Source organism: Mercenaria mercenaria, chromosome 13, assembly GCF_021730395.1.
Source record: "Mercenaria mercenaria strain notata chromosome 13, MADL_Memer_1, whole genome shotgun sequence".
Taxonomy (NCBI): Eukaryota; Metazoa; Mollusca; class Bivalvia; order Venerida; family Veneridae; genus Mercenaria; species Mercenaria mercenaria.
In genome coordinates this window covers 16,664,873-16,677,805 of record NC_069373.1, presented here as the reverse complement: position 1 = coordinate 16,677,805, position 12,933 = coordinate 16,664,873, and the positions used below count along the sequence as shown (strand labels likewise).

At 34.2% G+C, this 12,933-nt stretch overlaps 1 long non-coding RNA gene across 1 annotated transcript; it reads right to left on the bottom strand.

The window, feature by feature from the left end:
- Window positions 1–247: 247 nt before the first annotated feature.
- On the bottom strand, window positions 248–12,718 carry LOC123538434 (uncharacterized). The gene is made up of 6 exons (XR_008366612.1): window positions 12,256–12,718; window positions 11,242–11,341; window positions 5,617–5,755; window positions 4,595–4,765; window positions 3,802–4,010; window positions 248–366 (listed from the first exon to the last, which is right to left on the bottom strand). It is a non-coding gene; the product is annotated as an uncharacterized LOC123538434 (long non-coding RNA).
- Window positions 12,719–12,933: the final 215 nt, after the last annotated feature.

Below are 12,933 nucleotides of genomic sequence, written 5' to 3'. Positions count from 1 at the left end.
GCCATAATTCAGTCAAAATGCTTGATAGAGTTGTCTGCTCCTGTTTACAGACTGGGGTTATGATGGTTAACAAGTATGCAAAATATGAAAGCAATATCTCAATGGACTTTGAAAATATTTCACGCTAATGCTAACGTTGACGCCGGAGAGAGTAGGATAGCTCCCCTATTCTTCGATTAGTCGATCTAGAAACGAATAGATTCGATTTTCTTAATAACACCCGACTAAATCTAATTCTTTAAGGCATCTTTTACCTTTCAGATGTCCTTCTACGAGTGACCACTGGTTGCGACAAATCCTGTTGGAAGTCATCAATATTTTGGCCAGTATCATCCACCATACAGCGATCTTGTGCATCACTTGAACCTACAAATAATTATTTGGATAATGAGTCTGCAATTTTAATTTTGCCTTTTTATTTAGCTGTAGCTGTCTAGCCCGTTTTAGCGCCGTCAAGGCGTTCTAAAGATCTGAGAAGATTGGAGAAAACACAATAAAACCGAGTAACAAATTCATGCACAGACAGAAAGAGAGATGTAACAAGAGCCGTATAATAACAGGGTGCTTGACTATATGAAGCCCTTCCATCTAATTCTTATCTATGTTATGTAAAATAGTCTAAATGTTTAAACATAACTTTCTAAGTTGAACAGGGAACATAGTTATTTTACGAAATATAAGACAGTGTTATAAAAATTGCCCTGTAAGGTCACCACACAATAAACAATGTTTGAGATCGTCAGAAAATTCTGAATGTTGTTACATTATTCCATACAACAAGTGCAAAACATTTAATGACAGAAGTTTCTGTTCTACTGGTCCAGACTAAGACTCTGTATTTTAGAGACTTCATGGCATTGTTTTATTGTTTTCAGTAATTATTTTATATGCGATAACAACAAGTAAGTTTTTAAATTTGTTTGACTTTTTTACATTTCATCATTTATGTTTTAAAGAGTTGTTAAGATAAATACTAATATACAACGCCAATGAATATGGCATTGTATAAAAATGGGCGTTTGATCAAAATCAGTTTTAGTTAAGAAACTTGCTTTCTTGACGTCGACGCCAACAAAAGGGTGATTACAAAGAAATCTACTTTTTGTTAATATTCTATATAGTTCAGCTTAAAACAATCAATGAAATGAAAAGAAGAATAAATGGGTCAATAAACAAAGAAGATGAGAAATGTGTTAACGTTTTCTCTACTTGTCCGGTATCGACACGCTTTTAAATAAGTTATTCTCTACTTGTCCGGTATCGACACGCTTTTAAATAAGTTAAACAAAAGTGAAATGGAAATCCCCAGCTAAATGAAGCAAAATACCATTTGTTTTGTATAATACGTGGTTCAATGTTAAACTAATGTTAGGCAAATTAATTTAAGACCAGTCTCCAATCTCAAGCAGCTGATTGGTTGATTCTAAGCTTTATTTGGAAACTGACCAATGACTGCAGTCTGAGACTGGTCCCCAAATTTAGTGTCGGCACAAAATTGGAAGTGTTGCATTCTGCATGTGCATTTACTTATACTTATCTTTACTTAATTGTCGTCTGACTTTCATGTGGCCAGATACATTATTTATAAAGTCAGTAATGAGTGCTCTGGAAATGACACCTCTAATGTATTACAAGGGTAAAATATTGTAACTTTGACAATACGCGAGCAAGGCCAGTCTTAACAGAAGAAAGGCGGCCATAAGCACGCAGTTGAGCCAACAAGAACTGTCCGTAAGACAGCACGCTCGACTTTTCTCATAGCTTGACTCTGAGTTAGAGCTTTGCCTGTAAAATCTTCATAAAATTTTACCTAAAAGACTCTGAAGTTATAAACGGGCATAACTCTTATAAAATTCAAGCCAGAGTTATAGGGATTGTTCTCCTGGTGTAGATACCTATTTTAAGTTTCAAGTCAAAAGCTTTGATAGTTATATAAAGATATTTGACTTTACCAAAAACTTTAACCAACGGCGATCGAGTCTATATTTCTTCGGAAAGTCGAGCTAACAATAGCTGTCACGCGAGACAGTGCGCTGGACTATTTCAATGTTGGATGGTGAAACTGGGCACATCTAAGGAAGCTGAAGCGGTCACTAGAGTGTTTAATTACTCCGATATGGATGATAGCTTGTGTCTATGTCAATGTATTTAGTAAAAACAGAGATAGAGAAATATACCAAAATATTATATAAGTACGTAAAAGGGACATAAATAATAGAAAATGGAGTTATGCCCCTTGTGTCATAGTGATATGATGTGGATGATGATGTCGAACAACTGGTTTAAGTTTTAATTAAATCATTTCTGTAATAACAGAGATATAGTGAAAATGCATCAAAATTAATCTAATATTCCAAGTAAAAATACAACAAATGGTGCCAGAATTATGGACTCTCGTCATATGATGTTGGTGATGATGTGGAACAAGTATTTAAAGTTTGAATCAAATCCATCTAGTAATGACTGAAATAGAGTGAAAGTGCGCCAAAACATTACCCTGCAATTCTAAGTTAAAAGGGAGATAGTTCAGAAAATATTGACGCGAGAGTTATGGCTCTTGTTCCAGATGATGTTGGTGATTATAAGGAATAACTGATTTAAGATTGAAGCAAATCCATATAGTAACTACAGAGATAAAGAAAAACAAGAGCACCACCTGGCGGGTGCAGACGCTCATCTAATTTTTTGTCTCTGTATAACAGAAATATTGTCCTACCCGTGTGTTTTAATGATATTTTCTAAGTCCAGAAGGGCAATAATTCTTGCAAAAGGCAGGCTGAAGTTATGTTTCTTGCTGTACAGAGTCAGCTTTTGATGGTGAACAAGGTTGCAAGTTTTAAAGTAATAGCTTTGATAGTTTAGGAGAAAAGCTGACCAGAACATAAAACCTAACCAAGAAACATGAATTTCTAAGTCCAAAAGGGGCCATAATTCTTGCAAAAAGCAATGCAGTGTTACGGTACTTGCTGTGCAGAGCCAGCTGTTAATGGCTAATAACTGCTTCAACTTTTAAAGGAACAGATTTGACTGTTAAGGAGAAAAGTTTACCTAAACGCAAAACTTAACCAAGAAATATGACATTTTTTCTAAATCCAAAAGCAGGATGGAGTTACGTTTCTTGATGTATCGTGTCAACTATTTATGGTGAACAAGTGTTGTAAGTTTTAAAGCAATATGCTTGATAGTTTAGAAGAAAAGCTGACCTAAACATAAAACTGAACAAAGAAATATAATATTTTCTAAGTCCAAAAGGGGCCATGATTTGCAAAAAGCAGGATGGAGTTATGTTTCTTGCTGTACATTTTCAGCTATTGATGGTAAACAAGTGTTGCAAGTTTTAACGCAATAGGTTTAGGAGAAAAGCTGGCCTAAACATAAAACTGAACAAAGAAATCTGATATTTTCTAAGTCCAAAAGGGGCCATGATTCTTCAAAAAGAAAGATAGAGTTATGTTTCATGCTGTACAGTGTCAGCTTTTGATGGTGAACAAGCGTTGCAAGTTTTAAAGCAATGACTTTTACAGTTTAGGAGAAAAGTTGACTTAAACAGGCGACGCCCATAAGGTGATGACAATGACTCATCATTTTTTTTTTCAAAAAAATCAAATGAGCTAAAAGGAGAAAGTGCCACAGAACTTTATCCAAAGTGCAGACGTGGAAGGACGCCGACGCCGACGCCAATGCCAGGGCGAGTAGGATAGCTCCCCATATACTTCGTATAGCCGAGCTAAAAAGGGAAACATAAATGTATTTTTGAAAATGTAACCAATTCTTGCTTTTTTATAAATAAGCATTGAATACCTTCTGGACGTTTCTTGATCCTGTTTTCGCTCGAAACAAAGGTACTCATCGTAGATCAGTGTTCACTGGCCAAACGTGAGCTAAGACAAGTAATTTGTCGTCGTCACCATCATCATTACAAGCGTAACCACCATCATCATCATCATCATCATCATCATCATCATCATCATCATCTTTATTCTTCACAATAAGCGTGCATTCTAGCATGACTGTAAACGAGAAAACGTTGTGCAGGTTCTAAAATATCTGCTGTTGTACGTCTATGTTGTTGTTACTGATTATAAAAAATTCGCCCACCGAATTTCGATAGGAATGAAATTCTCAACGCCTTAACATATAACTTTATATCAAGAAGGCTCAAAGGTCAACATTCTATAAATATAAGAATGTATCATAATCACCCGGTTTTACTTCTATTGGTACTTTTTACGTGTGAAATCATGTGAGGATGCTGGACATGTTCTCAGCATCAGCGAATTGTAAGCCAATTTAGTAGCCTAACAGGTAGCTATCAGGTAATATGTTATAGTCCATTTTATCGACCTGGCGGGGCGTGGTTTCGCGACGGTCCACTGCATTATTATGCAGGATATGTAGAATATTCGGCAATCTGATTTCTTCTTCACTTGCCGTCTACCTTACATAGTAACCACTATAGATCTACCTATTTTGCCATTTTTTTGAGATTTTCATTATTTGCGTAAGCCAGAAATTAACTCCGCCCTGTAAGGTCAAATAAAACGGACTATACTAAAACTTTGATTCAAGCCGATTTAACAAAACAAGAGTTTACCTTTAAGACAAGCATTCTTGTTTTCTTTTCTATGATTGAAACAAAGGCAAACATCGTAGATCTCTATACACTGATTGAACATTGCCAAGACACGTCAGAGTTCGTCGTCGACATCATCATCATCATCATCATCATTGCCATTCTTCACAATAATCTTGCCTTTTAGTATAACTGAAAATGAGAAAACGTTGTGCAGGTTTACAATATCTGCTACTTTCTTTTTAAATTTCCTCAAGGCTTTAAATCATAGGCTAAAATTGTCCAAAAAGATGCTACACATAATTACGTGATAAGAAAAACGCTCCTTTTTAATACTGCACATTAAATTTTAAATTACAGTTAAACAGTTAGAGCCGTAAAGGGAGGTAATAGAAAACAACAGATTTGATAAAAACTTTCTATCATGTACAGCAAAATTCAGCCTATTGACAAATATTAGAACACAGCGGTCAAAAATTGTATTTAACAAGAAATTAATGTATTTTATGTTCATAAAGAACATTATACGTATTTAAGTTGTTACAGCTTCTGAAAGTCCCGTCCACATTATATTTCATGTAGATCAACTTCTCAAGTCAAATTAATATTTTGGAGTAAGGATTTTGAATTATTTAGCAACATCAAACTTTTCTTAAAGCTGATTTAAAAGCAAGTTCTTTAAATATGTAGCTAAGAAGACTAACAACAGTCAGGTAAAATCACACGCCCCTGGGTTCGAGCCTCACTCGGGGCGTTGAATTCTTTATGTGAGGAAGCCATCCAGCTGGCTTACGGAAAGTCGGTGGTTCTACCCAGGTGCCTGCTTGTGATGAAATAATGCACGGAGGGGCACCTGGGGTCTTCCTCTACCATTAAAGCTGGAAAGTCGCCCCATGACCTATCTTGTGTCGGTGCGAAGGTTAAATCCAACAAAAAAAAATAACAATTAGGTAAAAGGTTACTTAAAAAAGGAAAAAGTTCCGATTTTCTAAATCGCAACCGACTGTCTAATGATGTCTATGAATAAGTTAGCAATTATTTACTTTTTGATGTTCTATGGTCTGTCTAATGTATTAGTAAAAGTCCACACTGGAGAGCTGCTGTGCCTGGAGTGACGACTTGCGACTAATCTTATTGGAGGTCCAATATCATGCACCATACAGCGTGGTCTACCACTTGGACCTGCAAATGAAAGATTTGATACTGAGTCTTCTTGCATATCTTTTTATTTAGCGTTTCAGGTTAGCCCGTCGAAATATTTGAGAAAAATTTAAGCGCCAAAACTGAATGACAAATGTACACTATAGACATAGAGAGAGGCAGAAAATATCAATCAAATGAAAAAAGGAATTAAATTAATGAAAAAATAAACAAAGAAGGTACAAACAATGTGCGAACCTTTTTCTACTTGTCCTGTATTGTCACGCTAACACTAACAATATACATGTAGTCGAGTAAAAGCCACGCGCTAAATGAACCAAATTGTGAATAAACATAGCCCAAAACTACATCTGCTTGAATTGCACGTTGATTAATTCACAAAGGGTGAGCAAACGTTCGATGTCATATGTGTAGAAGGTTGACGTTTACATTTTCCCCAAGAAAGTTACGAAGTGCTCAAGTGACGGTTCACTGAGTCGCAAATGTTTGGCTTAAATTTACGTCTTTTTGCTAGATCAGTTGGAAAGTCTTTAGCTTCCGTGTTAAAAGCAGACGAAATGTGTAAAACCAAAACATTTGGGGTTTAAAGATTTTGGCTGACCAATACTTTTATCTGTTTCACCAGATCTTACACATAGGTGCGGGCCGGGCGAAACTTTTCCCGTGTACCATAAAATAAAAAGAGCATGATACAGCGGGAAAATTTCGTCCGAACTCTGTAATCTCATTATACACTTATTGAATGACTTACCGCTCAATATTCTAAACTATTGCGCGAAGAAACTATATAAAAAAGGCATCCGCATATTCATTAAGAAAGCTGCCTGGGCTGGATTGCCATGCCAGTCAGGTAACAACTGAATTGCCTTGCTTGGAAAATGATTAAGGACAGGTTTTCTTTTAGTGGCCCATGTTAAATTTAGGTTGGAGTAACCATTTTATTTAGAACCTACTCATATTAATTTTGACCAACCGCAACATCTTGGATAAAGGTTATAACGGAAAAGTCAGAGGAATCCAACTGAAAGGGACCAATGTAATATTTGGTTATCCTTGCGCTTTATCATTCAACAATTCAAGGGAAGTAACAAGCTAATGTTCCTCCTTATATCACAACTATGTGTGTGTTCAAGTAGTGGAGTCATAATAAGAATCTGCAAATCACGTACTCTCCATATATAGGATTTCGGCAATTTCCGGTTTCAGTATAGAAAATTATGTGTCCGTAGTCTGAAGAATGCCGAATCGCCTGACGGAAGTACCTAATCATACCAAAATTGCCGAATGTCATTACGGGTGCACAACATTAAAGCAGTCCAGATAGGGTTAATCCGGTATGCAAGAAAGGGGTATTTCTATTTGATCAGAATATAGATTGAACATTACAGAAGAACTTACTAATCCATCAGAGGTTCGTTAAAATCCAGACACGAACTATAGTAGACTTCTGGTATCCGAGAATGCTTTAAAAGAGCTTAAATGTTCATACTGCTAGTGGTAATAAGATTTTTTAAGAATATGTGAATTCATAAGCAACGTTTGATTCCCCGGATAATCGCGATTTTAGCAAATGCTACATTATAAAACTGTTATAGCCACCTTTAACAGCGGCATTTAAAGATTTAGTGAAAAATCTTTCCCTGGGGAAAACAGTTCAAGATTGAAAAAAGAAAATGGACATCTTCCTATCGGAATCGTTAAGCTCGATCAGTTCTTTTGTAAATGTAATGGCTTAGAAACCTAGGAATAGGCAGGAATCAGCAGAAGATAAATAAAGATTCTTTCATGGTTGTAAAAGTAATTGTGAGCCGTATTTAAAGTTAAAATAAACTTCATAGTCCCAAAGATGCGTACATCCAGATTAACATCAAAACAAATTATTACACAAGTGACTTCTTTTACACAACCCAGCTAAATTACTTCTTTTTACTTCAAAATTAACTGCGTTACTGACGCAGAAAAGTTTTTCTGCAACAGTGCACACTTAACGCGTGTTTTAATAATTTTGAGGACTATCTAAAACTTCCAGAAAAGCAGACAATAGCATTACTATTTCAGGAAAATGCATTCTGCTCCTTCGCCAGTCAGCCCATCAGTCCGATCGTCACACTTTTAATGCATACTCAGCTCCTCTTGAAGTTTTCACTCATTCAAATGAAACTTCATATAGGAACAATAGTACTAAATAGTACTAAATGAATATTTGGCAGCACTTCCGGATAATGGCAGAAAGAATAAAGATCCTCAATTATTTTCCCAATTAAATTGGCATTCTTATGTTTAATGTAAGTCATTTCCTGTTTTTTCTTCATTGTTGACCTATACTTGACATTTTGGTAGCAATATCACGAAGATCCTTTATTACTCATGTGCTCATACTCGCATTTTAGCTGTCAACAGATATAATGACTTTAGATTTGCGCTTAACATTACCATTTCGTCTAATTCCATGAGACCTGGATTTCCGTTTCCTAATATTTAAAATAGAAAAGATATCGATATCGGGGTTTTTAGAGATATTACCTTCCTGATAAATATTATCATTTAAGCCCAACGGAAACGGTGACTGTAAATTTTAATCCATTTGAATTCTGCTACATGTCTGGCTTTAATTTTAAAAGTCTAACCAACTGCTCAGGAGTAAACTTTCTTGATTTTTTATATTTAGCTCTGGGGGTCATTTTTGAAGAATGGAATAATTGGAACAGTCTTTGTGAAAGGTCAACATCGGGGTAACAGTTTCTGACAAAACTTTTAAAAAATGCGCAAACGTGGTGACCGGTTCCATTAGTGTTTAAAGGGGTAGTTTTAATGCTTGCTGTTTACCTCTAATAGCCAAGCCATTCCTTTCTAAAAGGAAAATTTATTTTTCATTTAAAGGTAATCCTATATAATGCGTGCCGCATTAACGGTTTCAAAATAAAAAGTTAGAAATATCATATAGGTCACAACCAGTTGAATAGTTTTCCCTATATATTCTATATAAAACTGACATTTTTAAAGAGCTACTAAACATAGCTAGACCCATTTCAGAGAACAAATCCTTACCTCATTTTAAAGAGTTGTGATAAAACTGATATAAAATGAAGGGAAAAGTAGGGTTCATGTATCTTCTAAGAGAGATTTCTCTGGTCACATTTGCTTACTGTAAACTGACATCAAAATCACACTGCTGTGACCTTGAAGTACTACTCATACTACAACTGAGATTCTCTTCACCAAATACAACCTGCTCTCCCATTTTTCCTACCAAAATGACACAAATACATCCACAATGACATTTACACAGAAACTAGCTTTAATTTAGACCTCTGTTGCCATGCCAAGTGAAAAAATAGTGTTCAAATAGCTGGCAGCCATTACGCGACTAGACCAGATGGCTCCCACGCTGGTTTCTTTTTCTTTAGTTTAGTTAGGCCTATGTCCGTTTTACGTAATGTTGTTTAAATGAATTTAACTTAAAAAAAAACACACACACAAGATCAAGATCATTCTGGACTGTTTTATATATTAAGTGTTTGGCAAAAAAATATATTTTTCATTTTTAAAATCTAGTAACGCCACAAATTTGAAAAAAAAAATAATATATAAAATAAGATCAACTCAGTCTGAAAGATTAATACCATTGAATTTACTAAATTGATAAAGTAAAATTGAATTTTAAAAATATTTTGTTGTCAGACGTGACTGAAATTTACAGTGGAAAAAGTCAGCAAAATACTTTTTGGATACAAAATGCAAAACTTCTAAGATATTTTCAAATCTGGCGAGTTCCTATTACTACCACCCGTGTTCTGAACGTTGTATAATATAAATGGTATTATCTTATATCTAAGAAAAAACTTTCTTTGGAGAAATGGATAAAACATTTACACACAAGTAGAATCTACTTGGGTCTTTTTAAAGAGAACTGAAGAATTTCTAATAATAATTTTAAGTGTCAATAATGCTATAACATTATAGCCATACTTAAAAGGTTTATTATATTAAAAATTTTAAAATGTTTTTTTTTTCAATTTAGTATTCTAACACGATCCGCAGCAGCTGCTATATAAACATATAGCGAATTCACCTATACATGAATCTACGATAAACTATAGCTCTTCCATTCCGCCCTACGATTGTAACATGACTGTGAGATTCTACTCTGCTTCCATAATATACAGTATAATACCGACTAAATATTCGATTTTTCAGTGCTAGTAGTAATAAAAAGTACATCAAATTTTCTGAAACAAACAATTTCTAACGGATGAATTTATTTGTTGATATTTTTACCGTAAGAAAATGTTTCAGCCCGGTAAGTTTCAACTTCAACACCAGTGCATCTATGTCTGGTCGTTAGTGTAGTGTACAATTCCTGCGTTGTAGCTAGGCACCACAAATGTCAACTAGATTCTACTTTGACAGTAAATAAATCATAATTCATGTTCCAATCTTCCAGACTCAAGTGTTTACGTGTTTATATGCCGCCGCAATGTCCTAGCGTGTATGTTTCAGTGCCATCATGTAGGTGACGTGTACTATTTTTAGAAACTGCATATATAAACTCTGCATTAAGTATTTATCTCTGATTTCTATATCCGACCTTAGATGTTATTAAAAATAACTTTTTCACGGCAATAACTACTTAATAATTTAATTAAAATTTATTGAATATCGGAAAATTCCGTTTGATGTAACGCTTTCATTCGTTGGGAGGTTTTTATAATAGCATATGGCCAACCGAATGACATATCGCGCTAAAATGTAGTGCTGTAAAATGCGAAGAATTTGCGTGGTTAGAATCGAAATAATAAATATGTTCCAATAATTTTATCAGCTGATAAAATATGGGCAGCCGTTCGGACGCGAATATTAAATCACTCGTGCTACGCACTCGTGATTTAATTATTACGCATCCGAACTCCTGCCCATATTTTATTAACTGATAAAATATAGGCACATATTTATTATTTCTTAAGTAAAATTCTCCAAAAAGTACAAACATACAATCATAATTTTCTCATTTTTCTTTGAATTATAAACAATATTGAAAATGTAATAGGCCTCCGATTGATGTTACAGTGAACTATTTTGTATATGGTGGCGATACAACATAACTGGGACATTTTGAGTTTTTTTTGTTTTTGTTTTGGTTGTTGTTGTTGTTGTTTTGTTGTTTTATCCGTTTTTTTTTGTTTTTGTTTTCTTTTTGTTTGTTTTTTTTTCTAGTTTAATATGTGTTACCATAATTACAACCTAAAATTAAAAAAAAAAAAAAAAAGATTATGCGCTTCGCCTGGCTACAGCTGTAACTTTTTGTATTCATATAACACACCGTGTATAAGTTTAAGATTTTAGAGCATGGTTTTGGTTTCTAAACTTATACTTGTATCATAAATAATAAGTATCTTCATTGTTTTAAAACAAACATAAAAGAAAAATATGCTTTCACGTTTGATTGTTTAGAGAACAAAAATATTGTCTGAAAGCATAGAATGCAACTCAGCAATATAATAGCATACCCTGTTTGATTTATGAAGCGAAAAGTTCAACAACCGACACGCACGCCCCCTAGCACGGGCTTAAGCGGACACAAATCTATCCCATTTCAATCACCTGAAACTACAAAAATATATTAATTGGGCAAAACAATAAAGGTATATATTTATAGTTTCAGCTGATGTACATTAAAACGAAATTTCGTTTCGAACTTAAATGATTCTGCAACATAGACGTTGCTATTGCATGTATTTATAAAATAGAATTACTGGTTTTTTGTTTTCATTTGTTCCTTCATAGTTTACTGTCATCAGTAATTTTTAATGGCTTTAAAGGAAAAGACAATGTCATTCTTACGTTAATATCATCAGCTCGGAGTAATAAATCAAAATCGGCTTAAAAATGGGAAGGTTATGAGCTTTTAAATATTAAATAAAAATGGCATCAATTTTATTCCGTGGCAAAAAATCGAAAAGGGTTGATTTTTTATATTTCTAGATACATATTTGAACCGTACTTATACTTATTTCTGTAAAATAATTTATCAACTGTGTCCAGTTATAATGAACGAACTTACCATGTTTTGCATCTTACACATTTAAAAATGGCATACGTGCCAATGATTTAGGAATTTGGTGCTTTATTTTATCACACTACTAATTTTGTAAGCTGTTAGTTACTTAAGAAACCGGTATGCCTATGTGATCTTATTCAGGTGCCCAAAAGGGTCAGACGATATTTGCTGAGTCATATGTCCATGATTAAAGACTAATTTCAGGGTAAATACTGCACACACAACAAATACTGGAATTTGTATGAGTTGATACGAGGTAATTATCAGTTGTATCGGTGGCGTTTGTCTGTTTTTTTTTTATCATTTGCTCATTTTGAAATATAGGCCATATTTTAATATCAGCCATGTTGCGTCAAACATTTGTCTTTGACAGAAAAATATCAGTACGGCTCGTTTCATTGAAAGCTTTCCGAAAGAAACCAATTTTATATCGGTAATTTACAGACAAGAAAATATTACAAACCATTATATGTAACGTCTGTTGAAAACATGCTCCAGCGTGGCGTGTTGGTCACGACCTTATGGGAAAAAAACAAGGAAGAGTATCCAACAGGGAAAGCCGCGTTCTAAAAACACAGCCTCCCGAAACGCGCACAAGATCAACACACGCTATTCGTTCTTCTGGAAATTAATCATGAACCTGTATTCGATCTGATGCTTTATGGTTTAATAATGCAGAAATAATGAATAAATTGCTGCAGAAACGCTTCAAAACAATGTTGCCTTAAAATGACGTCATTGACGTCATGACGTTACGTGTCAGTTACCGCGCAAAATTAGTAGCTTTTATTTTGAAAGTACGTAATTCTATGCATTTTCTTTATTTTAACTATTTTCAAATAGCCATTATTTGCTGAAATATTTTTTATGAGTCTTTTGCTCTGAATAATAATCAATATTTTGCTTCTTTTATGTAAATATATTGAAATGTTATGCGGAATGTAAGAAAATGGATGATGATAAGCAATAATATTTGGAATATAGTTGGGTGAAAGGTTACTTGTTACGGCTATTTTCAAATAAAAATCTAGCAGTTTGATTTCTAATACCTATTTTTCAGGTTCCGTTGATAATTTGTTACTTATGTACTAAAACTAAGATCTAAAATTGTTGCAATTTCAGTAGAAAATTGTGGTTTCTT